The sequence below is a fragment of the Rhineura floridana genome, chromosome 1 (genome assembly GCF_030035675.1).
Source record: "Rhineura floridana isolate rRhiFlo1 chromosome 1, rRhiFlo1.hap2, whole genome shotgun sequence".
Lineage (NCBI taxonomy): Eukaryota > Metazoa > Chordata > Lepidosauria > Squamata > Rhineuridae > Rhineura > Rhineura floridana.
The window spans coordinates 306,349,898-306,374,670 of NC_084480.1; the positions used below are offsets into that span (position 1 = coordinate 306,349,898).

The 24,773-nt window shown below is 41.1% G+C and overlaps 1 protein-coding gene across 4 annotated transcripts in view; it reads right to left on the minus strand.

Moving 5' to 3' along the window:
- The window catches only part of CYRIB (CYFIP related Rac1 interactor B), a 96,969-nt gene that overhangs the window by 18,555 nt on the left and 53,641 nt on the right, over positions 1 to 24,773 (minus strand). For 3 of the 4 annotated variants that reach the window (XM_061606763.1, XM_061606747.1, XM_061606757.1), the window contains exons 2-3: positions 16,895 to 16,971; positions 5,265 to 5,300 (exon numbers count right to left, since the gene is read on the minus strand). The gene's annotated coding sequence lies outside the window, so the exon portion shown is untranslated. Of the gene's footprint in view, positions 1 to 5,264; positions 5,301 to 5,589; positions 5,722 to 16,894; positions 16,972 to 24,773 lie in introns of all 4 variants that reach the window. The other variant, XM_061606772.1, reaches the window with a different exon arrangement.

Below are 24,773 nucleotides of genomic sequence, written 5' to 3' on the forward strand. Positions count from 1 at the left end.
AACAAATAGCTTCTTTGCTCACTACAGCACTCCATATTTGTTTGCAGGTCCCCCAACCCTCTAGAGCAGAGTTTGAGGGCTCGTGGTGGCTGCTGGTGGTGGTGGGGTTATGGAGGTGAAGTCCAATTACACCAGCAGAAGTGTGTTCAGATCACACACACATCTCGCTGGATATAATCCTATTTGTTTAAATTAAATAACAGACTGATTAAAACTTGTATAGAATAAAGAGGGGGCTGTTTAGAGCCTTCCTCTCTCTCACCCACCCACCCCTCCCTGCAAAGCAACTGACCTGCTCTCATCATGGGAGGGCAATGGGCACTACCGCTGATGGTTGCCTTCAGCTGAATCTAACTCTGAATCTACAAAAGCATGTTGAGGTTGTTGGTTAAACTGATCTGCATTGATGTTTCAAAGTATTTCTGTGTTTTAATTTTTTTAGCTTATATGACAAGTTATTTATTGCCATTTGAATTAGCCGTCCTGAGTTGCATTTTTTTTAAAAGAACAAAATTGTTCTGAAACAAGTAAAACACCACGAATGCACCCTCCCTTTCTTCCCAAAGATTTTAACAATCTGTAAAAATGGGAAAAGAGGTTGGATGAGCTCTTTTACACAAGGCTCTGCTCTAATAGTACGCAAATGACACAAACTGTGTAGCTTTCAAGTTACAGAGCTTTGCCAAATTAGAATAGTGATATAATTATTACTCCATTTTCCAATTTAAAAAAATCTGGTTTGCATTTTGTCTTACTGGAAGCAACATAGCAACAACTGCATACAAAGTTGATTTGTGCAAACCTCTTTTATTAGCTTAATTTATTCCACAGAATATGCATATTTTTAGCACAACATTTCAAGCCACCAGGCTGAGTGACTCTCAAAGAGCATGGTTCAAGAACACTAGACAAGCAAGTCAATCTGGATACAGAAATAAGAGGGGTTAATTGCCAGGCATCTGGGCAGAATAGGATTTGGCAGCATCCTTTCCAACAGTCTGGATATTTTTTATCTTAGCATGCCACAACTCAGATTAGCCAGGTAATATGGACTTTAGCAACAGATGACATCCTAAACTCAGCAGCCAACTGGATTGAGACACGCTTTCTTTATATACCAAAGCACATATGAAAGCAACACACAGAAAGTAGTCTTGGGAATAAAGTGGCTAGCGCTCACCTTCCTCCAGCAAGAGATCAATTACAATTACAATTGCAAATATAGGTCCTTCAAAAGGATTACAAAGAGAGAGGCTTGGCCTAAGACCATAAACTCATTAGATGGCTCAAGCAAAATTTGAACAGGGGGTTTCCCAGTTCACCCTGTCAGCAGCAATCCTACAGAGTATATATATTATGCCTAATTTTACACACCAATATATATAAAAAGCAAACTCCTACAAAACAAAGATAATCGTGGAGAGAGAGAAATCCTATACATACATTTAGGGGGGGGGAGCAGACTGGACTGAATAATAAGTCACCAAATTTTCTTTTCTAAGATCAATATAATCAGAGATGACACAAGCAAATTTTTAGGAGATACAGAAATTAATTTCTACACCTGTTTGAAACAGAAAATACAATTGCAATATTTATAAATTTATTCAAAAATATATTGTAAATATTCTTTAGAGTCATTTTTTAATTTGTACCACATCTCCCCATTTTTTTTTCAACTGCTGACATCTGGTGGCAGATTTTAAGTATGCCACTTTATATGGACAAAAGCAATACATAATTTAAGAGGGCAAGAGCTACAGATAAAATAATAGTTAATAGTTCTCTCGGAAAAGCTGTCAAAAGCAAATGCATTTTAGTTACTCATCTCTTCACAGTGAGGATAAATTGATCTCATCTTGGTTTGCAATATTTATAATATAATGCAAGCAATTACGGAAAAACTCAAGGTAAAACCAAGCACAGGAAAAGCTTGTAGGTGTATGGAAAGGGTCTGAATGGATCACAGATGTATTTAGATAGCTTTTTAAAATATAACCCATTTTTCTTGGGGCTCCTCAGGGTCTCCAAACCCCACGGCCACTTAGCTTCAGCAATACTGCAGCATCAGGTCATTTACTGGATCCAGTACTGATTGTTTGTTTTATTAAGTATTTAATGAACAGCAAAACCCTATACATGTCTACACAAGAGTAAGTCCCATTAAGTTCAATGGACCTCACTTTCCAGTAAGCAGGCATAGGATTACAGCCAAAGTTTTAGTTACAGTCATTGAATTCCTTTTTTAAAAAATTAAAAATATACAACAGCAAAAAACTACACTGTTCTAATTATGGGGAGACAACTATTGTGATGTTTGAGAGCAAGCCATCTAAAAAAAGGAAATGAAAGACCATTTTCTTATGCAATATGGTTTTCTAGCATTTCAGCTGAAATGAGGGGTAATCGTTATCTATCCTATAAAGTTCTACCAGCTTCTGGGTACTACAAAAATCAAGATTCTTGCTTAGGTAATAAAGTTCATAAGAAATCTAGGCCATAAAGGAGATACTTATGCACACAAACAATTACAGCTCTTGTAAAACTAATATCACTATTTAAGCAAGACAATCTTTTCATGCAAACCAAATAAATGTGTGTCTCTTAAGCTGATCTTCCAAAATTTAAAAAACTGAACACTGTGCCTATATTTCTGAAAAGGAGCTGGGCAGAGAACCTACTCATCTCAATTTTTAAAAAGTCCATATATTCTGCCTTTCTATCCAAAGAATTCCTAAAATGGATAGCAAACAAAAACAGATTAAATAATATTACCATGAAGAACAAAACAGCTAGCAGAAAAAAAATATATAAAAGAGCAACAGCAATTAACACGCACACACCAAGGGGATCCCTTTAATTGTCATCAATGTCCAAATGCCTGCCTAAAGAGCAGCGTCTCAACTCAGCACCTAAATGTAGGCAGAGAAGACGCAAACTGAATTACCCTAGGAAGATTAGGTGTCACCACCAAAAAGATCCTGTCTGACATTCCCACCTACAATGCTTTAGAAAGCAAGGGCACACAGAACAGGGCCTCAGATGAAGGTTCATATGGGAAGAGGCGGGCCTAAAAAATAATCTGTTACAGACCATTTAGGGCAGGAGTGGGGAAACTTTGGCCCTCCAGATGCTGCTGAACCATAGCTTCCATCATCCCTGTTCATTGGCCATGCTGGCTAGGGCTGATGGGAGTTGTAGTTCAGCAACATCTGGAAGACCAGAGATTCTCCACCTTGATTTAGGGCTTCAACACAGCATTTTGAATTGGGCTTGGAAACAGAGTGGATCCCAATGAAGACAATAAATATTTGAGCTGTACATTCAAAATAATGTGTGTTAGTACTTTAGCTTATGCATTCTGAATGCTCTTCAAAGGCCGCTCCATACAGACTGCATTATAATAATCTAAACTGGATGTAACCAAGTCATGTGCGATGGTGGCAAAGCTTTATTATTATTATTATTATTATTATTATTATTATTTATTAAATTTATATACCGCCCAACTAGCAATAGCTCTCTGGGCGGTGAACATAAAATAGCATAAAAATACAATGAATAACAAAATAATACTAAAATACAATCATCAATCCAATACAATAAACATTTTAAAAAGTAAATCAGTGTAACTTAAAATGCTTCAGAGAATAGCAAGGTTTTGACCTGGCGCCAGAAGGAGAGCAGAGTCGGCGCCAGGCGTACTTCCTCGGGGAGACTGTTCCATAGTTCGGGGGCCACCACTGAGAAGGCCCTAGATCTTGTCATCACCCTCCGGGCCTCCCTGTGAGTTGGAACCCAGAGGAGGGCCTTCGTAGCAGAACGTAGTGCACGGGCCGGTTCATATCGGAAGAGGCGTTCCGCAAGGTATCGTGGTCCCGCACCGTATAAGGCTTTATAGGTTAATACCAACACTTTGAATCTAGCCCGGAAACATATTGGCAACCAGTGCAAGCTGGCCAGAACAGGTGTTATATGCTCGGACCGCTTGGTCCTTGTCAGCAATCTGGCCGCCGCATTTTGCACTAGTTGTAGCTTCCGAACTGTCTTCAAAGGTAGCCCTACGTAAAGCGCATTACAGTAATCCAAACGTGAGGTTACCAGAGCATGTACCACTGATGTAAGGTCCTCTTTACTCAAATAGGGACGTAGCTGGGCTACCAACCGAAGTTGGTAAAACGCATTCCTAACCACCGAGGCTACTTGAGCCTCAAGTGAGAGGGAAGAGTCTAAAATATGAAAGGTACCTACATATTGCAGCAGTATGGGAGGCTTCCCTGTAGCTTTTTCACTACAACAGTATTTAGAGGACACAACCATGTGGCCAAACCAGTTTCATGGCTCCTTCCCAAATGACTGTTGACCAGCCAAGAGAGACAGCACTGATCAAGTGGGAACGAAAAGGACTCACATCCTTGTAGTCATGAATGGGGCCAACTTCCTTACTAACACAGTGACTAAAGAAAAGAGGTTCTTACACTGCTGTGGCAATGTATGGCTGGATCTTTATGCAGTAATCCAGAACCAATGGTTTTTGAAGCAGTTCCAACTGAAGGCCACATAGAGCCATACTAAGCTACATATATGATAAAGAGGCCAAGTGATTTCAGAATGTACACAATTCACATTTGCTACTAAATCCATCTTTGGCATCTTTGCGATGATGTGATAAATTTAGGTTGACTTGCAAGCTAGATATATAGTAAAGCAAAGACATAAAAAGCTCACATCCGTTGAGAATGCTCACTTCTCAACATGACATTTTCATCTGATCCCAACAGTCATTAGGCTTGTTTTCAACCATGCATTATAATTTGTGAAATAATCCTTAAGATGCTGGAATGTTTTGGATAAGTATTGAGGCACCTAGTTATAGAAAGGCAAGGCACCAATGTAAATAGTACATAAAACAGAATAAAATTGCAGACATTAAGAATGCAACACACCAGGGTCTGCAGCTGTACTATCTCCATTCATTTTAGTAGGACATGCATCATTTTACATGCTACTTTCCACAAGTGAAGGATGGTGGTGCATAGTAATGACTTGTGAACAACATACACAATTTCTTAATTCCCTGAGACCAGCCATCCCCAACCTGATGATCTCCAGATGTTTTGGACTACAGCTGCCATCAGCCTCAGCCAGCATTGTCAATAGTTGGAAATGACGGGAGCTGTAATCCAACATTTGGAGGGCACCTGATTAGAGAAAGGTGCCTTGGCCAAAATGGACACACACAAACAACAAAATGAAATTCTCACCTATAGCCAGTGCTGCTCTCTCTTTTTGTTCCCAATCTAAAAACATAAAAGAAGAGGAAATGAAACCATTTCCAGTAAGATTTCAAATAACAGTTTTGTGTTCTTCCTCCCAACCGAAAGAAGTATTTATAGACACAAGCAAGCATCTTTAAAGGAAAAGAGAGGTTTGAATAAACAGCAAATTCTTCCTAGGGAGCTTGAACATTTGTTAGAATAGCCATATTTTTCTAACCAAGTTTTGAGTATTTGTGGATCCCATGAATTAAGTCAAGTTCCCAGAACAACTTTTCTCAAAATGCAGATCGTACCTGCAACAGCAGCTTACCTGACAGCAAAAATTATTCAGAATGCAAAATCAGTGTTTGAAGTGTGTCTACAAACCATGGTTAAGGCATTTTCCTCTGCTTTTCAAGACTCTCTTCTTGCAAAGTGACAAACAAGTCTTTCTGGTGTCTACCTGGACAAACATGAAGGACTTAGCTTGGATTTTGGAATCATAACCAAGGTTAATGAAGTAAAACATGATTTAAGATGTCTATATGAAGCTCATGATATAGCTGCTTAAATGTTCACTATATGGCAGGTCTAACTACATGGGAAAGTCGTCATCTGTAAAAACAAATCACATGACAAGCCAAGCATTAACACAATCCCACAGCTGCTAATATGAGAGAAACAGAGTGAATGGCGATCATGGCTAAAACACTTGTCCATGCAGTTAGAACCATCACACAGCAAGCTTAAGTTCAGAGATGGGGGACCTATTAAAATGGGTCCACATCTGGAGACTGATAGATCTACTTGGCTTCCAGATGGCTCTGGGGGATTTTCCAGTTGACAAGTCTGGAGATACTGCTGAAGTCCTGGCCAGTTTGTGTAATGCAGTCAATTTGGGGAATGCAGACATGACTCAGGCAATTGACATCCCACTCTTTAGCACCCTCTTTCATTTCGCCAAACCTGAAAAGCTCCATGGTATATCCCCAGGACCTCAGGGTAATTAATTGGTAATTGGAAGACTGCTAGAATACAAGCGGAGAAAGTCTCCAAACAAATAAACTGAGCACACGTATATATTGTGCCTATTATTGAGCCTACTCTGTGTCAATGAAGGAAATAAGGAAGGGTTGCTTCTCTGGCTCAGTTGAGTTCCTGGCTTGCCATCCAGCAGAGCTATGAAAGGTGGTAGACTGGTCTATTATATTCTGACCTGAAGGAGGTAGCACAGCCCTCACACAACAAACTACTGAAACTTATTTACTAGATGTTTTGAGGATAAAATTACTTGTATCCAGAGGGGGTTAGAGCTTGTTAGTTAGTTGTGGCAGATCAATTTCATGTGATGTCCAGAGGAAGGTCTGGTTAGATAACATCTGAAATTCATCCAATGACAAGGCTTAAGGATATAGACAAGATGCTTGGATGGGTGTGGGTGACCACTTGTGTTCTTGACCTTTGTACTGCCTGTTTAATAACATCTGGAAGGGAGGGGATGACAATTTGGACTAAGGAGGTACTTAATGCCTCTCTTAGAGGCTGCTTAAAAATGTGACCACTCCTTAAGAAACCCTTGTAGGCCAGGAAGATCTGAACATCTATTGTCCAATTACAAATATTCCCTTCCCTGGCAAGGTTCTTGAATGGGTGGTTGTGATGTTCCTATATTAATGTATATATGGTAAGTGTTGGTTGTTTAGAAGATACATGGTAAGTGGAGTGAAAGAGGGGGAGTGAATGGGCAGTAGAATGTGAGATGATTGGCTGAGTGTTTAAAATGGCTGAATGTATAAAAGGAAGAGTGAGAGGGGAATCAGGGGGGAGAAGAGAACTGAGTGGGTTGCTTGGTGGGGTTTAGAGAGTTGTTTACCAGGAGGGAGGTGGAGTTCAGATTAGTATTGAGTAAAACCATATGCTTATGTGCCTTAAGAAGAAATCTTGTTAATCTTGTTAGCTTTGTTATCTGTAATAAATACTTAATTTGGTTTACCAAAGGCCTGATCCTTGGCTGGGGTTTCACAGACCAGAAGGGAGGGTAAGGTAATGACCAAGGCTGAAGGAGAACTGTAACAAATGGTGGCAGCGGTGAGGAGAATAACAATACCAGTATTCAGAGTCTCTGGGAATACTAGTATTGGGACGTTACTGGTGGTTGCCTAGCAGGGAGATCTGTTGAGATCTGTGCTAGAGCGGGGAGAGAAACCATAAGAGAGAGCGGTCCGGACTGGTGGAGTCCCTGGTGGTGCCTAGTGACAGGCAGTAACCACGAGCAGGTAGGAACCTGACAGGGAGAGCCAGGGAAGGACGCATCATCACGTGGTGGCAGTAGCGGTGGGATACGAACAACAGAGAATCCAGATACGAACCAAAGAGAGTCCCAAAGACATGTGGTGACAAAGGAGACTACGTCACAGGTGTTGGCTGTAGCAGTGAGATACGAATACTAGACAATCCCTAATAGTTGTGTGGCAAACAGAAATAACAAAACAAGATTACTTGTGAGAGTGACTGGCAAAGAGTGTGTGGCAAAGAGTGAGTGAACTCAAACACTATGGCTGAATACATAAAAATGAAAAGAGAGGAGCCGGTGGAGAAGTGCATAACATTCAATTTACCTCACGAGGGTAAAGGGGTAGATGAATTGAGGGTAGCACTTATAGGATTTGCAACTGCCCAGCAAAAGGAGAAGGATATTTAAGCAATCCCGCTTAGAGTACTTGAGAGAGAAGTTAAGATGGGAGGCTGAGGAAAAAGACAAGCAGAGGGAGTTGGAAGCTGAGAGATTGAGGGTGGAAACTGAGAGAATGAGGATGGAGGCTGAGGAAAAAGACAAACAGCGGGTCTTTGAGGCTGAGGAAAAAGACAAACAGAGGGAGTTGGAAACTGAGAAGTTGAGAATGGGGTTTGAGGAGAGGAAGAAGCAACGAGCAGTGGATGAATTACAAGTAGAAAAGTTAAAATTTGAAAGAGAGAAGTTTCATTCTGATGAAACAAGAAAGGACAGAGATGGAGCAAAAATAAAAATTACTCCAAAGGACTTTGCTGTCTATGAGCCTGGTCAAGATCCTCAAATTTACCTCAGCACCTTTGAAAAAGCAGCTCAGTTGTGGGGGCTACCTGAAGATAAATACATGCGGTATTTATCAAACCTGATTAAAGGGGAATTGGCTGAGGTATACCAATATTTCCCCTCAGATAGGCCCGTCACCTATGCTGAATTCAAAGAAGCAGTGTTTAAAAGATTCAGACTGGGGCCTGATTATTTTAGAAAGCTTTTCAGAAACTGCCAGATACAGACAGGGAGGTCTTTCATGGAGCTGGGGGCAAAACTGATGGATATATTTGGGAAATGGCTGACAAGTGCAAAAGCTCAGTCTGTGGAGGAGGTGAAAAACCTCATGATATTGGATCAATTATACCATCAGTTACCACCAGAAATAAGGCTCCTGGTCAAAGACCGTTCCCCTACATCGGTGCAGGAGGCCGCAGAGATGGCGGATCACTTCGCCTCCAACAGAACTGGCTGGGTGGGGAAAACATCAAGAGATTTTAAACCCAGACCATATAACGCTGGCAGAAGGGATGTGGTACCACAGAGAGTGAGTCCTCCAGTAAAATCTGAAGGGCACAGGACACCCCAGAGTGGATCTGTGTACCCTAAAAGTGAGAAGAAATTATGCTACAAATGTGGTAGACCGGGGCACCTACGTTTTCAATGTGAGGTTGCCAACCCCATTAGTAATCCTGCTCAGACAAGGGCAGTGGAAACAGAGCCCAAGGCTTTAGAAACAGCGAAAAAGGTTCAGTTCTGCCAGATAAACTGGACAGAAGTAACAGACCTTGATTCAAGTCTGAAAGAGGAAGTGAGTGTACAAGGGGCAAATTATTGGGCATTGCTTGATACTGGTGCCGCTCAGACATTACTGAGGCCAGATTTAATAAAATCTGAGGTAATATTACCTCAGGAAACTGTGACTATCCAAGGACTGAGGGGTCAACCAGAAAGTTTGCCTGTGGCCCTGGTGGATATGACTTGGAGAGGCCGAGAGGGCCGATATAAAGTAGGCATTAATGCCCAGCAACAAGAACCAGTAATACTGGGAAGGGAAAGATCTATGTAGTGACCAGACAGCAAATTGGCAGAGAAAAAGAAGCCATATTAAGGGGGGCTGAAACAAACAGGGTGGAATCTGTTAACCAGCCTCAGGTCACCATAGCAACCACTAGCAGGCCTGCTGAAGGAGACAAACTGTATCAAGTGGTCTCTGATAATGATGAGGCAGATCAATTCAGGGAAGAGCTACAAAAAGATATAAGTTTGAAGCAGATAAAGGAACAAGCTCTGACCCAACAGATTCCTTTCACTGACAAACTGAGGAATCAAGTTGTGTGTGAGAATGGGATTTTATATAGACTGTGGATGCCTGCTGAGAGAAAGGATGAATGTGAACCAGTGAAGCAATTAATAGTACCTAGCAAATACAGAACCAGATTGCTAGAGGTAGCCCACGATGTCCCATGTGCAGGACATCTGGGAATAAAAAAGACCAAGAGGAGATTGGCTGCACACTATTATTGGCCAAACATCTCCAAAGATGTAAAACAACAGTGTCTATCTTGTGGAATATGCCAAAAGGTGGGAAAAAGTGGAGTAAAGACTAAGGCACCCTTAAAGCCCCTTCCTATAATTGGACAACCCTTTTATAGAGTGGGAATAGATTTGGTGGGCCCTTTTTCCAAACCCACAAGGCATGGCAAGAAATATCTAGTGGTGGTGGTGGATTTTGCCACCAGGTACCCAGACGCAGAAGCACTAAGATCCGTGGAAGCCCCTGTAGTGGCAGAGGCTTTATTAAAAATCTTTATGAGGCTGGGTTTCCCTCATGAAGTGCTGACGGATCAAGGCAGTGTATTCATGGGAGAAGTGATGCAATGTATGTGGAAATGTTGTGGTCTAAAACATCTAAAGACCACTACTTACCATCCCGCCACTAATGGGTTAACAGAGAGATTCAATGGCGTTTTGAAGGGCATGATAAGAAGCTACGTTCAAGATCACCCACAAGACTGGGATGAACGGTTGGGATGCTTCTTATTTGCATACAGAGAAGTCCCTCAGGAGTCAACAGGCTTCTCACCCTTTGAACTCATGTTCACTAGAAAAGTGAGGGGACCTTTGGAACTATTAAAAAATTCATGGGAAGGAACCCTGGGAGAGTACAAAACATCTGTAGTAGATTTTGTATTGGAATTCCGCAATAAATTAACATCAATGATGGAGGTGGTGGAAAAGAATTTGAGTCAAGCACAGGAGAAGCAACGTTACTGGTATGACAGAACAGCCAGGGAACGTGTGTACGATGTGGGAGATATGGTTATGGCGTTCATACCCAGGAAACATGACAAATTACAGGCTAACTGGGAAGGACCATATACCATCAGAGAAAGGCTTGACACAGTGACGTATGTAATTACCACAGACCAATTAAACAAAAGCAAAGTGGTTCATGTAAATATGTTAAAGCCTTACCATACCAGGGATGCACAGGTGTTGCAAGTTACCTTATTCCCTCAGGGAAGTGGGCCTGAACTTCCAGATTTGGTATAGGAAAGCAAAGACAAAGGAGGGGTAGATCAAGTGGAATGGTCAGAGGAGGTGAAGGAGGAAGTAAAAGAGGAGATTCTGAGAGTTTTGAAAACCTATAGGAATCTCTTTAGCAACAAACCTGGCCGAACCAGTATAGTTATACATTCCATTGATACTGGAGATCATGCCCCAATCAGATCTGTTCCGTACCGTGTGAATGGGAAAGTCTTGAATGAGATCAAAAAGGAGGTGGAAGATATGCTGGAATTAGGAGTGATCAGGGAATCCATCAGTCCCTGGGCCTCATGTATTGTCCTGGTTCCGAAAAAAGATGGAACGACAAGGTTTTGCATTGATTATCGGCTAATCAATAAAATTACTGTCCCAGATGCGTATCCTATGCCTAGGGTAGATGCAATGTTAGAGTTATTGGGGGCAGCAACCATTATCTCTACACTAGATCTCTGTAAAGGATTTTGGCAAATGGAACTAGACGAACAATCCAGAGCCAAAACTGCCTTCAGTACACCAGATGGGTTATATGAGTTTGTGACCTTACCCATGGGACTAAGGAACTCACCAAGTTCATTTCAGAGGCTAATCAATACTGTGTTGCGAGGCATGTCAGATTTTGCAGTGGCCTATATCGATGACGTGGCCATTTTTAGCAAGTCGGTGCCTGAGCATGTCCAACACCTGACAACAGTATTGGAGGCCTTAAGAAAAGCAGGCCTCACAATAAAAGCTAAGAAATGCCAGTTTGGACTAAAGGAAGTAATCTATTTAGGACATAAGGTGGGGAGTGGGAAAATCATCCCCTTATGGAGCAAGGTGGAGGCAATACAAGCGTGGCCGATCCCCTTAACCAAAAAACAAGTAAGGGCATTTCTGGGTGTGGCTGGATTTTATAGGAAGTTTGTGAGAAATTTTGGGGAAATAGCAACCCCCTTGCATGAATTAACAAAGAAGAAGTGTTCTGAGCGTGTGGTATGGACGGATGAATGTCAGAAGGCTTTTGATCTACTGAAGCAAGCCTTGTGCCAAGGACCCATATTAATAGCACCAGACTATGAGAAACCATTCATCGTGGCTACAGATGCGTCGGACCTAGCGCTGGGAGTCGTCTTGCTACAGGAGAGAGAAGGCACCAGACATCCAGTGGCGTACCTGAGTCGCAAGCTGACGCCGAGGGAGAAAAACTATTTGTCGGTCCAGAAGGAGTGCCTAGCGGTCGTGTGGGGACTGAACAAGTTGCGCCCATACGTGTGGGGACGAAGATTCACAGTGACTACGGATCATCGGGCCTTGTTATGGTTGCAGACTATGAAAAACCATAACACTATGCTGCAGAGGTGGTCCTGGGCCCTACAGGACTATCAAGTGGACTTCCAGTTCATCAAAGGCAAGGACAATGTACTGGCCGATGGACTTTCCAGGCAAGTGGCTGGGACTGCAGTGACGTGACCAGACGGAGGAACAAAGAAAGACATTTTCCCCATAGAGACTTTTATTTGTTAACGCGACGTATAAATCCTGGAACAGGAATAATACTCTGCTGTTGTTTAAGGGGGGGGGAAATGTGATGTTCCTATATTAATGTATATATGGTAAGTGTTGGTTGTTTAGAAGATACATGGTAAGTGGAGTGAAAGAGGGGGAGTGAATGGGCAGTAGAATGCGAGATGATTGGCTGAGTGTTTAAAATGGCTGAATGTATAAAAGGAAGAGTGAGAGTGGAATCAGAGGGGGAGAAGAGAACTGAGTGGGTTGCTTGGTGGGGTTTAGAGAGTTGTTTACCAGGAGGGAGGTGGAGTTCGGATTAGTATTGAGTAAAACCATATGCTTATGTGCCTTAAGAAGAAATCTTGTTAATCTTGTTAGCTTTGTTATCTGTAATAAATACTTAATTTGGTTTACCAAAGGCCTGATCCTTGGCTGGGGTTTCACAGACCAGAAGGGAGGGTAAGGTAATGACCAAGGCTGAAGGGGAACTGTAACAAATGGTGGCAGCGGTGAAGAGAATAACAATACCAGTATTCAGAGTCTCTGGGAATACTAGTATTGGGACGTTACTGGTGGTTGCCTAGCACGGGGATCTGTTGAGATCTGTGCTAGAGTGGGGAGAGAAACCATAAGAGAGAGCGGTCCGGACTGGTGGAGTCCCTGGTGGTGCCTAGTGACAGGCAGTAACCACGAGCAGGTAGGAACCTGACAGGGAGAGCCAGGGAAGGACGCATCACAGTGGTCACTGACCAACTCCTGGAATTCTTGGATGAGATGGATTTTCTAGACCTATTTCAACTGATATTTAAGGCTGGCTCCAACCATTGTCATTCTGCATGATGGCCTGTGTCAGAAGATAGGGAAGTGTCTCTCTATCAATACACCCTGCAATCTTGGTGGCTTTTGATACCATCAACTATGGAATCTTTCTGAATGGCTAGTCAGGATGTGGAGTTAGAAGCACTGCTTTATGGTGTTTGCCTCCTGTCTGAATGACCAACTCCAAATGGTGGTGCTTGGAGAAAAGTTGATTGGCCCTTTGGTCCAATATGGAGTTTTGCAAGCTTAATCTTATCACCCATGCTATTTAACATCTACATGAAACCACTGAGCAGAGTCATCTGGACTTTTGGAGTGTGTTACCATCAGTAACCTGATGACACACAACTCTGATTTCTTCTATACAGCTCAAGCACATGTGCCGGTGGATGTGCTGAACTGGGATCTGGCCTTGGTAATCGACTGGATGAGAGCCAATAAATTGATGTTCAATCCAGACAACTGAGACCCTTAGCAGTGGTTTCCCTGACATGTTTATCCAACATTGTAGTCAAAGGCCCAGGTGGCCTCCATGGCATGGAGTGCCTTCTACCAACTCTGATTGATGGCCTAGCTGCGATCTGACCTGGATGGGGATAGCTGGGCTGGATTACTACAATACATTGTACTTGGGGCTGCCTTCGAAGATAGCATGCCTGCCACGTTCTGCACTGAACAAAAAGGAAATTCTAGCCCAACTTCACTCGCTGTCAGTTATTTTCCAGGCTCAATTAAAAGGGCTGATTTTCACCTTTAAAGCCCTATGTAGCTTGGAACCCCGTTACCTAAAGGACTGCCTCTTCCCATGTGAAACAGCCCAAACATTACATTCATTCTCCAAGGTCCTTCTCCATGTCCCACCAACAAAAGAAGCATGTAGGATGATAACCAGAGATTAGGCTTCCTCTATAATAGGTGCCCATCTCTGGAATGATCGTCCCAGTGAGGCATGCCTGGCACCAACACTGCTATCATTTCAGCATTAGAAAAATATTTTTATTCTCCTGGGCAGCTTTAATGATATTGTTGTTACAGCTACTCAATCTGGACTTCTCGGTGTGTTTATATAATTGCTCTGTATTGATATTGTTTAATAGGTTATGCTTTATTGTATTATACATATTGTAAATTGCTTGGAGGTTGTTGTGTTTTCTTTTAGTATGAAGTGATATACAAGTCTAATAAATCAATTCAAAATCAAACCAGAAGCAACCTACCACATGATGCACGGTTATTTTGATGTTAGGCTTTGTTCTCTCTCCTATTTAGTTTTAAGCTACTAAATTAGATTAGTTTACTGGTGTTGTTTATACAATGTTGTACAGATTGGTGTTTTTTTATTTACTTATTGACATTATGATTACTTCTAATCATTCCTAGTATGTTTTTGAATTGTTATATTTATTGTTATTCATTTGTTATGTTGGGAGCTACTTTGGGCACAATTTTGTGTGAAAGTGGCATACAAATAAAACAGATAACAACGATGAAAGAAAGAGCAGGAAAATGAACCGCATGTTTATTTTATACAGGATTTTGTTTTTATTTATTTAACAGGATTTTTATACTGCTTAATGATGAAAACCTCTCTGTGGGCCACATAAAATATACATCCAAATTACCAATAAAATGAGATGCTAAAACAAGCTTAACTATACATTTTCAAAATATAAATAAAATCAGCAGTTTTAAAAATATACATTTTAAAATAAAATTACATATTAAAATACATGGCAAGTGCTTGGTCCCACAGAAATGACAAATAGACAATGGGGCTCATTAACCCCTCCCTCCCTCGTGAACTGCGACAAAGATCTGTTCTTATTGTGCCCTTCAGCTGCTTGCTCCTATAATCCCACACACATATGTAACAAGAATGAGCAGCTGCAGTGCATGTGGCAAGAATTCTGTTCAAGAATCAGTTGTCATTTAGACCACAGTGGGGGGGGGGGGAGGAAGAGGAGGTGTTAACAAGAGCTCTCTGACAGCACCTTGTGAGATTTTTTTTTTAGAATAAAGTTTATTGGATTAGTTCATAGACCACAGCAAAATAAAACAAAGTACCCAAAACTTTCATTAAAAGTGCAGTAGTAGCAGCCTCATTGACTAAGGTCTTAAGTATCTGTGATGCTTTATCTCAACTTGTGGATTTTAGCCTAAAAATCAGTATTACAAGGCAACAAATGGTTTGCCACAAGTCAGCAAACATGCAAGAAAAAAATGTGGATACAACCTCACAGCTCACTACTGATCAGTGCTGGGGCCCAATCAGAAACTCATTATTAGTCAGAAAGCAATCAAGCAATTTGCATGTGTAAGCTATACACAATTGCCATAATTTGTATTTCTTCAGAACAGCCACTGATCATTCTAATCCAGACCAGATGACCACATTCTACTAAATCACTGTGATGTCCTTATTCCAATATGTTCTCATTTCAGTGCAGTTTTGCTACAACAGAAAACCAGCACACTGCTCGTTTTCTTGGAAAGCTGCTACTTTTCTTTCAGGGAAAAAGACTGCTAATCCTGCACAGGCTGGGAACTGACCTGCCTACATGAAGAGCTGAGACTGTGAAAAAGTTTAAAATTCAACCTCCCAAATCATCAGGAAATATATTTTGGAAATCATTATTTTTGGAGGAATAAGCATGCCCATTCATTACCACATCTGATAAAAAAATCTACAAAGATTACTAGCCCATCAAAGCATTCACTAGTCTGCATGCCCACACATAACCTGCGGCACACCAATGTCCTGAAAGAAAAAGGAAACAAGTTTTGTTCCATTTTACAAAAGCTTCCCTGCTGGATTGCCTGAAGGTAATCTTAACCTGTCACAAGGCAACCAGGCAGAGTGGCTATATTGCAAGACTGTCTTTGGGCTGCTTTGCATGGTCTGAAAACATATGAGGCTACTACATTCCTGAAGCTAGCAGGTCTGTGTCTGGTCAATGTCTAGATGGGAGACTGACTGGAAACCATATGTACACCACTCCATGATGGAAGAAAAGTGGGATATAAATGGAAGAAAATTAATTAAACAAACAGAAAATAGCATGGAACCACATGACTCTTATACTCACTTGCTTGCTCTTCCTCACACACTTCCCAACAGGTAATATCTCTTTGTCAGAAACCATAGTTTGCCATTATATCTGAACTGGCAAACCATGGTTTGCATTTGCTGTCAAAATGTGATTGTTAAATTAATAGTACATTCCTCTCACCCTGGAAATTGTGGTTTACATCCAATGCTGCTGTTCCACTTGAGCAACAGACTTCTGCTGGTGCAACAGAACTTCCTCCTCCTCTCATCTCTCCAGCAGCCCCCTGCACACTTTCAAACCCTGCTCCAGAGGGTTCAGGGAGCCTCCAGAGCAGATTTTGGGAGTGTGCAGGGAGAGAAGCAGAACTCTGCGTGCATAGCTTGGGATACACCCGTGTAATACTGGGGAGGGGGGGAGAATCTACATTTCGAGTTCCCTCATCAACCTACATTTCCTAGAATTCTTTGACAAATAGATGTGTTTATATTCTAAATACACAATTGAGGGGATTTTGGTTTTTCCCTTTAGGAAACAATAATCCAATCTTCACACAGACTGAGTATCTGCAGATAAGGTAGCACATTTATGTGTAGCTTTGAACAGTTAAAATAGAAGTCTCTCACAAAAAGTGGGAAAAATGTATTTATAGGCAAGAGCACCTTACAAATGCTTACCAGGTGACAATATTGTCCTGAAACTTCTGTAGACTTTTAATCCTTAAAAGGCAGGTGCAGCAGTTTGCCTGTGAAACCTGAAAAGATGAGAGAATAGAATACATTAAAAAGAAGGCCACCCAATGTAAGACATACTGGTATATGTCATACAGAGAAATAACTAACCAATTCCAGGTAACAAAATCTAATAAAATGTTGAAAATTATGGGGACATCCAACAGTGACAGCCTGCTTACAGAACAGACTTCTCCTTCTTCACCTCCACCCCCACCCCGAGGACCCTCCAACAGCAGATGAGGGTGCTGGAGGACTGAAAGGGCACGGAGAAGAAGTTCCATTGTATAATGTTGGATATCCCAGAGTTAAATACATACATCAGACAGACAGACACACAGGGAGAGTACAATACCCCCACACAGTGAAGATTCAGCAGATTATGTAATTGGGTGTCTTTTAGTTTATTTATCTGTATTATGTTCACAGAAAAGAGTAATTAAAATATGTTGCTCTACTGTACCCCTAAGAGGGCCATCCATATTAGACCACAGTTTCTTTGGTCTACTTGGTTTCAAAACAATGAAGGCAGGGTGTTTCTTAACACAGTATAAAAGGCATGACCATCAGTTTATTTATTTTTTAAAAACCACCGTGGAGGTGAGAGAGAAAAGGGAAGCCATTTTCAAAGGGTAGCAGGATAACAGGAGAAATGAACTACCATTCAATTCACTTGGACAGACCAATTGCACCAAAATTACCTAGCATGCTTTTAGCACAAGGACAGCCAAATAGTACAGGTAACTGAGCCAGATATGACCCACAAAGGAATTTAATTCAGCCCCTAGAAGCTGAACATATAAGAACATAAGAACAGCCTGCTGGATCAGGCCAGTGGCCCATCTAGTCCAACATCCTGTTCTCACAGTGGCCAACCAGGTGCCTGGGGGAAGCCCGCAAGCAGGACCCGAGTGCAAGAACACTCTCCCCTCCTGAGGCTTCCAGCAACTGGTTTTCAGAAGCATGCTGCCTCTGACTAGGGTGGCAGAGCACAGCCATCACGGCTAGTAGCCATTGATAGTCCTGTCCTCCATGAATTTGTCTAATCTTCTTTTAAAGCCATCCAAGCTGGTGGCCATTACTGCATCTTGTGGGAGCAAATTCCATAGTTTAACTATGCGCTGAGTAAAGAGGTAATTCCTTTTGTCTGTCCTGAATCTTCCAACATTCAGCTTCTTTGAATGTCCACGAGTTCTAGTATTATGAAAGAGGGAGAAAAACTCTCTATCCACTTTCTCAATGCCATGCATAATTTTATACACTTCTATCATGTCTCCTCTGACCCGCCTTTTCTCTAAACTAAAAAGCCCCAAATGCTGCAACCTTTCCTCATAAGGGAGTCGCTCCATCCCCTTGATCATTCTGGTTGCCCTCTTCTGAACCTTTTCCAACTCTATAATACCCTTTTTGAGATGAGGCGACCAGAACTGTACACAGTATTCCAAATGCAGCCACACCATAGATTTATACAACGGCATGATGATATCGGCTGTTTTATTTTCAATACCTTTCCTAATTATCCCTAGCATGGAATTTGCCATTTTCACAGCTGCCACACACTGGGTCGACATTTTCCTCGTGCTGTCCACTACAACCCCGAGGTCTCTCTCCTGGTCGGTCACCGCCAGGTCAGACTCCATGAGCGTATGTGAAATTCAGATTTTTTTGCTCCAATACGCATAATTTTACACTTGTTTATATTGAATTGCATTTGCCATTTTTCTGCCCATTCACTCAGTTTGGAGAGGACTTTTTGGAGCTCTTCGCAATCCCTTTTTGTTTTAACAACCCTGAACAATTTAGCGTCGTCAGCAAACTTGGCCACTTCACTGCTCACTCCTAATTCTAGGTCATTAATGAACAAGTTGAAAAGTACAGGTCCCAATACTGATCCTTGAGGGACTCCACTTTCTACAGCCCTCCATTGGGAGAACTGTCCGTTTATTCCTACTCTGCTTTCTGCTTTTTAACCAATTCCTTATCCACAAGAGGACTTCTCCTCTTATTCCATGACTGCTAAGCTTCTTCAGAAGTCTTTGGTGAGGTACCTTGTCAAAGGCTTTTTGAAAGTCTAAGTACACTATATTTGAGCTGTAGTGAAAGTTTGTATATAACTTCATTTGTAAAAAAAAGGGGGGCTGGCAGATCAAGATATGTAAATAGAAAATATTAAATCACGGACATTCCTCTTTGGATTTTGTATGTAATGCCCTAGCTATGGCGAAGAACCCATGCTCCATCCTTACTACTAGATGGCATTAATTTTATAAGAAGGCCTAAAAGTCAGATCATATGATTTCTATAGGGGTAACCATATTAGTCTCTTGCAGCAAAGCAACAAAAAACAATACTCATTTCAATGGGTCTTTACTCTTAAGTATAACTAACATCGTATATCACCCAAACAGTCTTGTGGCACCTTAAAGATTGTAGTCAATGAATGTTTATGCCACAATAAATCAGTTAGTCTTTAAAAGGTGCCATAACACCCTTATAGCTTATGCGATGATACACTTCCAGTGCCCAGATCACCATCTGGAGAATAGAGTGGTTCTTAAGAAAGAAGTTAGTCGTAACTGCTTCAGCACATGCATTTCCAGTATGAGAGCAGTAGAAATGAGAGCATGGCTAGAACCAGATGCTCTATGATCAATGAGAACAAATTACTTTTGTACAACAAACTGCATGCACATAGCAGAGCTTCCAAGTCCCTACCCATACACAACACAGCAGCTCACAGCACTGCCAAACAATCCCTGACAGGAGGGGGGAGAGGGTCACTAGAGAGTTCATTTTAAAAAGCATGTGAATGCCTAAGACAATCATGCAATTGCAGCTAACAATAGCCAGCCCTTCCAACAATGAGTATGTTCAGATAGCCACTGTCTTCACTTTAGCTAATGTTTAATGTGCTTTCACTTCTACCAAGGAAGGAGGAGGAACACCAGCTCCTTTTCAAAAGAGCATGTATTCTACTCCTGATCAGCTTGTTTACATGAGCATAGGTGGAACACTGAGAGAAGAAGCACTTCCTCTTTAAAACAGAGAGGAGAAGTGGGATAGCCTCACGTGATTTCACTGAACTGCTCCTCCTTGACATGAGAACACAGGATACTATTCAATGCTAGTCCTACTCAGAGAAGGTTCACTGAAGTTAATAAACATGAGATTCATTCATTTCTATGGGTCTACTCTGAGTAGGGTTCAGTTGAATACACCCCATATCCTTGTGAGGAGTCCCTACATTATATGGACAATTTTGCCTTTTGTGAAAGCACCCTACGTTAAGATACATCTACACTGGCCTGCAGGCAAAGGAAAAGTCTTGTTTACAATGTGATTTCTCAACTTTTCTATCAGATTAGCAAACATAAATAAATGGTGATCTACTCATACTGTGCTAATAATCCACCAGTCATTAGGGATTTAGTGGTGGAGAGAAAATCCACTCTAGAACTACTTTGAACTCCAAAGAAGTTGGGCAAAGTACGAGTTAACACAATGACCGCTTCCTGCTCCGATTTTCGTGAAAATTAATACCAGCCTGGCAATTGCGTAATCACAGCCACACAGACCACTGCATATTTAAGACCTAACAACTGATCCATATACAATATGTTGTACAAGTTGTCAAGACTTCTACTTCCTCCTCTAGAGTAGGTACTGCCAATCTAACATTATAAATGGACCAGCACCCAAAATAAACTCAAATTTAAGGACAAGATCCATAAGGGAGAGGACAATTTCTGAATTTGTATAAGACATTTAATTCGGGAGAGGTTCCTTCTTATATTCCCATGTCCCCTGATCCTGCTAATCATACGGGGGGGGGAGGCACAACAGGGACAGGAGTGGTGATCAACATGGCATAGAGTGGCAAAATGTCAGACTGTCTCTCTGCCTAACTTCTGCCTTTAAGGATTATTGGCTCTTTAAGGGAAAATGAAGATATGCACTCAATGTGACAAAGTATTATCATGGACCAACGTACAACAGTAAGAGCTGGCACGCAAGTGATGCAGGAATGGCAAAGCTGGTTCAGTAAACAGCAACCATGCTAACTTGGTAAACTGCCACTGAAAGACCCATCCTTCATGAATTTGGTTGATCCTTTTAAAAACACACCTGTTAAAGGAGATAATGGATTATTTATTAATTTACATGTTTATAATCCATATTTTTATAAAAATATATCAAGGTGGTATACAACAAATAAAAATTAAATCAGCAAAAAGCATCCATTAATTAAAACATTAATTAAAAACAACATTAACATCAATAAATACAGATTTGTAAAAAAGAGAAAATTGCAAAGACCTATAGCTTTCAAAAGACATCTGAAAGAAGAGAAAGATGATTCCTGCTGAACATCTATTGGTAGGGAGTTCCCCAGGGCAGGGCACACCACACTAAAGGGCTCAGTTCCTGCTAAAGGCCAACTGAAACTCAGGGGTGTGGGGAACCATGAAAAGTGCCCCATCAGAGATCCGTGATCAAGGCTCCCTAAAGAGGTAGTGATGTATGCTGTGTGAAGCAATACTGTGTTACAAACACTGGCAACCTTGGAATCTTTAGCATATATTACTAGAACAGATTGATTGCCACTTCCCTGTGGCTGAATCCCATTGTTGTTGTTATGTACCTTCAAGGCGATTATGACTTATGGCGACCCTGTGAATCAGCGACCTCCAACAGCATCTGTCATGAACCACTCTGTTCAGATCTTGTAAGTCAAGGTCTGTGGCTTCCTTTATGGAATCAATCCATCTCGTTTGGCCTTCCTCTTTTTTGACTCCCTTCTGCTTTTCGCAGCTTTATTGTCTTTGCTAGTGAATCATGTCTTCGCATTATGTGTCCAAAGTATGATAACCTCAGTTTCATCATTTTAGCTTCTAGTGATAGTTCTGGTTTAATTTGTTCTAACGTTCAACCATTTGTCTTTTTTGCAGTCCATGGTATCTGCAAAGCTCTCCTCCAACACCACATTTCAAATGAGTTGATTTTTCTCTTATCCGCTTTTTTCACCATCCAACTTTATTTATTTATTTCATGTATACCCCACCTTTCTTTCATGCTATAAACCCAAGGGGGCTTACATATGGTTCCCAGGCGGTCTCCCATCCAGGCACTGCCAGACCTGACCCTGCTTAGCTTCAGCAGTGTGCTGGCCTCATGTGCCTTCAGACCATAGACTGGGACCTGCATTGAGCAATGAACATACATTTTAGAAGTCTCAGTTTTCATACATACATACATGATCTTAAAAAAGCCCCTCATTTCAACTGTTTCACATTGTCAAGCCTACATTAACAAGAATCTTAATCTGCATTATAAATGCCTCTCCTCTACATTAATAATCAGATGTAAAGTAAGGCAAGATGAGGCTCAAAGACAATTTAAGCTTTGTGTATGAAAATGCTCTAAGGCTGGAGTTGTTGTTATGTGCCGTCAAGTCGATTACGACTTATAGCGACCCAATGAATCAGTGACCTCCAAGAGCATCTGTCATGAACCACCCTGCTCAGATCTTGTAAGTTCAGGTCTGTGGCTTCCTTTATGGAATTAATCCATCTCTTGTTTGGCCTTCCTCTTTTTCTACTCCTTTCTGTTTGTCCCAGCATTATTGTCTTTTCTAGTGAATCATGCCTTCTCATGCTGTTTCCAAAGTACGATATCCTCAGTTTCATCATTTTAGCTTCTAGTGACAGTTCTGGTTTAATTTATTCTGACACCCAATTATTAGTCTTTTTCGCAGTCCATAGTATCTGCAAAGCTCTCCTCCGACACCACATTTCAAAGGAGTGGATTTTTCTCTTATCAGCTTTTTTCCTGTCCAACTTTCACATCAATACATAGAGATCAGGAATACCATGGCCTGAATGATCCTGACTTTAGTGTTCAGTGATACATCTTTGCATGTGAGCACCTTTTCTAGTTCTCTCACAGCTGGCCTCCCCAGTCCTAGCCTTCTTCTGATGTCTTGATTATTGTCTCCATTTTGGTTAATGACTGTGCCAAGGTATTGAGAATCATTGACAAGTTCAATGTCCTCATTGTCAACTTTAAAGTTACATAAATCTTCTGTTGTCTTTACTTTAGTCTTCTTGACTTTCAGCTGCAGTCCTGCTTTTGTGATTTCCTCTTTAACTTTCATCAGCATTCGTTTCAAATCACTACTGGTTTCTGGTAGCAGTATGGTGTCGTCTACATATCTTAAATTATTGGTATTTCTCCCTCCAATTTTCATGCCTCCTTCATCTTGGTCCAATCCTGCTTTCTGTATGATATGTTCTGCGTACAGATTAAACAAATAGGGTGATAAAATACACCCCTGTCTCACACCTTTTCCGATGGGGGACCTATTGGTTTCTCCATATTTTGTCCTTACAGTAGCCTCTTGTCCAGTGTATAGGTTGAGCATCAGGACAGTCAGATGCTGCGGCACCCCCATTTCTTTTAAAGCATTCCATAGTTTTTCATGTTCTACACTGTCAAAGGCTTTGCTGCAATCTATAAAGCACAGGGTGATTTTCTTCTGAAATTCCTTGGTCCGTTCCATTATGCAATGTATGTTTGCAATATGATCTCTGGTGCCTCTTCCCTTTCTAAATCCAGCTTGGATGTCTGGCATTTCTTGCTCCATATATGGTAAGAGCCTTTGTTGTAGAATCTTGAGCATTACTTTACTTGCATGGGATATTAAGGCAATAGTTCAATAATTACTGCATTCCCTGGGATCCCCTTTCTTTGGAAGTGGGATATATATTTAATGCTTGCAGTCTGTGGGCCATTGTTTAGTTTTCCATTTTGTTAAAATTTGGACAGATTCAGTTTCAGTAGCTTGTAGCAACTCTATTGGTATGCCATCTGTTCCTGGTGATTTGTTTATTTTAAGAGCAACTTTCACCTCACATTCTAAAATTTCTGGTTACAGTTCCTCCATGAATGGATCTGTCATCCTTGCATCTCTTTTATAGAGTTCTTCAGTGTATTGCTTCCATCTTCCTTTTATTTCATGTCGGTCGGTCAGTGTGTTCTCCTGTTGATTATTCAACATCCCTACTCTTGGTTTAAATTTCCCTTTCATTTCTTTAATCTTTTGGAATAAAGCTCCTGTTCTACCTTTTTTAATTGTTCTCTTCTATTTCTATATAGTAACTATTGTAATAGTTCTCTTTGTTCCTTGACTGAGAGAAACAAATGGGTACTACCCAAATCATCATCAGCAGAAGTGGAAGTACATTGGCATCATTCAGTATTCCTGCAGTTGTATCATTCAGCTGCTAATACAGATGCCTGGGATCACCCAGAGGGAAAACAGCAACTATGTCAATTGGATATATATGAACTGGACCTCAGTTTCCCCTTTTACCATATGAACTATTTTTAACCACATGTCTGCTGAAGATTCAACAACAGTTTTGGTAAGTACTTCTACTAGTTGGAGGTGGTCTGATCTGATCTCTGCCCAGCTTCTAGTATGGGCTGCCTGCCCCAAATTCACTATGTTGCAAAACAACTAACACCTAAGCCCCACAAAGCATCACAATTTATTTTCTGTGGAAAACTGAGTTTGCAGTTTTTATAATTTATTCCAAAGACTTAACTGAAATTGGTTTCACTCAATACTCACTAACAGGAGCAACAGCTTAATTGCAAAGTGGCTTGTTGAAAATTAAAAGCACTATAAAGTCAACTAAAACAATACCCACATTATATCAAAATAGGCATAAAACATATTCCTGATCACAAGCAGTTCAGAAAAAGTCTCCATTATTTAATGCTCAAAGGCCTTCCTGAGAAAATGGGCCTTATATAGCTGCCG